Source organism: Lathyrus oleraceus, chromosome 2 (genome assembly GCF_024323335.1).
Source record: "Lathyrus oleraceus cultivar Zhongwan6 chromosome 2, CAAS_Psat_ZW6_1.0, whole genome shotgun sequence".
Classification (NCBI taxonomy): domain Eukaryota; kingdom Viridiplantae; phylum Streptophyta; class Magnoliopsida; order Fabales; family Fabaceae; genus Lathyrus; species Lathyrus oleraceus.
The window spans coordinates 183,918,400-183,923,522 of record NC_066580.1 but is presented as its reverse complement, the minus strand read 5'-3'; positions in this window follow the sequence as shown (position 1 = coordinate 183,923,522).

The window sequence follows — 5,123 nt, the reverse complement described above, 5'->3', positions numbered from 1 at the left end:
CACAATCTTTGACAGCCACCATCAAAACGTTCAACTCGTATAACCGTCGCCTCCATAGCAATGCAACGAAGCCTTGATTCTTCCTATTTTTTTTTATATATATATAAGTCAGAAGCAGCTTATTGCATCTGCTTTTGGTTCGATATTATCTTGTAAGTAGGGTTGAAGGAGCACCGTTTGGAGTTCATCCGAACCGTTTGTGAAGCTTCGTGTACAAGGGTAACATGGCTGGTGGGATATGTCGGTTTGGTCAATCGGTTGCTGCTGTGTTTGATTTATGACAGTTACACGAGGTTTCGATAGCATTCCGGATCATGTTTTCTCTCTAAAGTAAGCAATAAATGATGACCATTTGAATTTGATACTGATAATTTTGAGATTACTTCTTTTAATTTTGTTGATCTGTAAAAACTATATCATGCTAAAAATCATTTTGAATATGCTAGGTGTCTTGTTAAAACTAATGTTAATATCTCATTATTTTTGGTTTAAAGAAGGTGTGCTACTTTGAGGGAGTCTTGGCTTTTGTTATGTCTAAAGTATTAATTGGATTTATTTTTATGTTGTCTGAACATTAAGCTTGTTAGCACCTGGGAATTGTAGAAACATAAATATTTTAGACTTTTTGCTTGGATGCATATTTCTCACACTGAACCGAAATCACCGAAAATGAAATAGGTGCATTGCATTTTCTTTTTCCTGGTTGTTTAGTTACGTGAAACATGTGTTTACAACATAAGGCATTGGAATGAATTATATAATATGTCATTTCTAAATGATTATTACTATCCATGAGTTTCAATTATGATTGGATTTTGTTGATTAAGATTATTGTAGATTAAATGGTATAAGCATATCATTAATTTTGATTATTGTAGATTATAAATGATATAAACATTGTATTGTAAATATAAGCTTGTTGTTTGTTTCTACTTCATTCAATTTTAATCGGATTAAATTTGTGGATTCGACAAGCTCATGTCGCTATGCCACCAACATTTCAATAAATTAAGGGAACATTTCGCCGCGTTTGGATTTTCGCGAATAACATTAAACGTTGTTATCTCGCATAAACCTGTTTGAGCACATACCACCAATTCAATTCAACTTTTTTAAACCGACATCGTCACCTACTTCTTTTTCTTTTAATTATAATTAATTAATTAATTAAATTTTGTTTAATTAGTTAATTATGATTAATTAATTTTAATTAACTTGATTATTTGATTCAATTAAATAATTTTGATAATTAATCTTAGTTAACTTTAATTAATCATTTTAATCAAGCTTTAATTAAAAATTGACCGACTTATTTCATCATCATTTTCCACTATTGTTTCATAATCATTTCCAAAACCATTTCAATTTCATCAATTCCAAACCACTAAAAATCACACAGTTCTTGATTCCAAGTTAAGCCCATTTTCAAACACCTTTGTAAGTCGATCGCTTTTAAAGCATCGCCATCAACCTCACATAGCTTACTCTTGGGCTTTCTTACAATGAGACCTATTCGGTTATTAAATAATCGATTAGATGATTGATTCACTAAATAAAATACAATTTATTCACAAACACCAATTCAAACCTCGATCCAACATCGAGTATTTTTAAAATTAAATTAAAATGCCTAATCACAATTAAATACCATTTGGAAATGAAAAGGGGGATGGCTTTGAGTTTTCAACTCCTCTCCTCGATTATTTGAATACGAGTTCTCTTACTCGGTTAGTCAAATAGTCGTCACTTCTATCCACCTAAGCACAAACAAATCAAATCATTTTATGATAAGAAACCAGAAAAGGGAGATGACTTTGAGTTTTCAATTTTTCTCCTCAATTATTTGAATACAAGTTCTCTTACGTGGTTAGTCAAATAATTGTCGTTTCTCTACAAACTTCCAAATCCGATTAAATCAAAATATTCTCATAATAATGAAATGAAAAAGGAGATGACTTTGAGTCTTCAACTTCTCTCCTCAATTATTTGAATACGAGTTCTCTTACTCGGTCAGTCGAACAATTGTCATTTTTCCATCAACTTATACCATAAGTCAAATTATTCTCAAATCAAAACTATACAAAAAGGGAGATGGTCTTGAGTTTTCAATTTCTCTTCTCAAATGCTTGGATATGAGTTGTTTTACTCAGTCATTCAAGTATTTGTCGTTCTTTCTAAAATACGTCAACCATATACCACATTATTTTCATAAATACTCAGATGAAACAGAGAGTGGTTTAGAGTCTTCTATTCCTCTTCCCGACTATTAGGATACGAGTTGTCTTACTCGACCATCCGAGTAATCGTCATCCGTTCAAAACACCTTAATTATTATCCAATCCTTTTCATAATTACTCAGATGAAACAGAAAGCGGTCTAGAGTCTTCTATTCCCTTTCCCGACTGTTAGGATACGAGTTGTCTTACTCGAAAATCCGAGTAATCGTCATCCAACAAAATGTCTCAACACATCAAATATATATATATCTTCCGCGCCCCCGTGCGATCAAAACATCTTAACCAATCAAAACATCCAACATATTAATCCAGCTTGTCACCCTCGTGTGATCAAAACTCTTTTCAGAAAGAACACTGTTTAATCCTTTCTAATACGCAAAACAAACTAGTGCTTAAGCCTCCGCCGAGAGTAGACAAGCCAGCGTTTAGCCTTTAGAACATGATCTAAACAGTTGTTCGGTAAAAAACACCAACCAATCGTAGTCCCCGAACTACGAATGCTCTGATTTCCTTATTATACCATAAGGATACGTAGGCAGGAGATTGTTGTATCTTCGCGAGCACACTAATAAAAAACCTCCCCTTTCTCCTTTCTGAGGCTCTCACCCATTTCTATTTTTCAATATTTTATAACCCAAAGATAACAAACAAACATAAATTAACACTCAAAACACACATTAGAACTAAAAGGTTCCCGTTGAGTACAACGGACGTAAGGGGTGCTAATACCTTCCCCTTACGTAATCCACTCCCGAACCCGAATATGGTTGCGACGACCATTATTCCATTTCCTAAGGGTTTTATCGATATTCTCCTATCCCTTCATTGGGATAAATAAAGTTCGGTGGCGACTCTGTTCGAACACTAAATTTTTTCCGCGACCATCACGAGGAATTGTATTTTTTGAGATGCGACAGTAACCAAGCAAGTCATTTTAAGGTTTATCAAGAATCAAATCATATGCCGATATGGAGTGTCAAGTAAGATCATTACTGATAATGGATCGAACTTGAACAATAATATGGTTGAAACTCTTTGCAAAGACTTCATGATTGCATATCATAATTCTTCTACCTACAGACCGAAGATGAATGGGGTTGTTGAAGCTGCAAATAAGAACATCAAGAAAATCATTTAGAAGATGGTTGTGACGTATAAAGATTGGCATGAGATGCTCCCATTTGCTTTGCATAGATATCATACATCCATCCGCACTTCAACAGGGGCAACCCCTTTCTCACTTGTCTATGGTATGGAAGTTGTGCTCCCGGTGGAGGTTGAGATCCCATCATTGCGTGTCTTGATGGAAGCCAAGTTGACAAAAGTTGAATGGTGTCATACCAGGTATGACCAACTGAATTTAATTGAAGAGAAGAGGTTGACTACCATGTGCCATGGTCATTCAATCAGCAAAGAATGAAGAAGGCATTTGATAAGAAGGTCAGACCTCGTGTGTTCAGAGAAGGTGACCTTGTGCTCAAGAAAATCTTATCTTTCAAACCAGATTCTAGGAGAAATGGACTCCTAATTATGAAGGCACGTATGTTGTTAAGAGAGCCTTTTCAAGCGGTGCTTTGATTCTTACAACTATGGGTGGTGAAGAGTTCATGCATCCTGTGAATGCCGATGCAGTCAAGAAATACTTCGCCTAAAAAGAAAAGAACAACCCGCTAAGTTGAAAACCCAAAAGGGAGGCTTAGGCAAAAATGAACGTCTCGGTGGATTGAAAACCTAAAAGGGAGATCCAAGCAAAAGTTAGAGACATAAAACAGAAAAATATATCCCGATAAATTGAGTACCCTACCTTGGGGTAATTTATGAAAAATTATGGATTATGGCAAGTAACTGCATCCTGTTGATCTTTAGTCTTGAAGGCATTCTTGAACATGACGTTTGGTTATGAGCCAAGAGCATAGTGGATATTGAAGCTAGTAGAAGGATTGGTGATCATTGTATTCAATGTAGCCATTTTCCATGTAAATTACCATTTTTCAACTTTTGTAAAGATCTATGGAGTCTTGTCATTTACAGATGTCATTCTATTAAATAAAGTTAAGCTTTTTATCCAATTGTTTCTATTCTTGTTTATTTCAGCTAAATAGAATTAAATTTTGATGATGATCATTTTTTAAATTGAATTTTAAAAATCAAAATCATGTTTTCTTAAAATATAAAAGCAGTTATTTTTTAAAAGCAATCGATTTCATTTAAGGGATTTCAACAGCGGTCTGAAAACAGGTGAGCCCTAAAATGCGAAGCATTGTTGGTTCTCCCCAAGAAGTTGATGTGATATCTGTTTCATCCTCAGCAGCATTTCAGCGTCTCCAGCCGAGTTTTGTTGGTTTCCCCAGTTGAGTTTCTAATTACCTCCTTTGATTTGTAGGTGCACTTTCTCAGCGGTCTGCATAGATTCAGCACATATTTTGTTTCCCCTGAAGCTGCCAGCAGATTTCACTCAGCACTAATTCTAGAGCAGTATGTCAGATCCTCTACAAGGTGGTCTCCCATTTGCTATGGCGTTGACCTAAAGTTCCCCGCAGAGTTGATGGGGCAGATCATCGGTAGATCTTTTCCTTTTCCCCAGCCAGGGTTGAGCCTCTTAGATGGATAATTCGCATTCGTCCTTTACCTCTCATTCTCCAGTTGATTCCCTCCTGTTGAGATTGGTTGAGTGTTGTATTGATGATTCAGGTCGACGACATTTGTATCCTTTGTGATCGCTTTGTCAGCAAATCATCATATACATATATACATATACATATACATACATAGATTTCATTATTGCATTATTAAATTTTGTGATTCATTACTTTTCTGATCCTCTGCTATGGTGGTATCCTTTTCTCCCGCGCAGATTCAGTGTGTATGTCCTCTTTCAAATTGTAG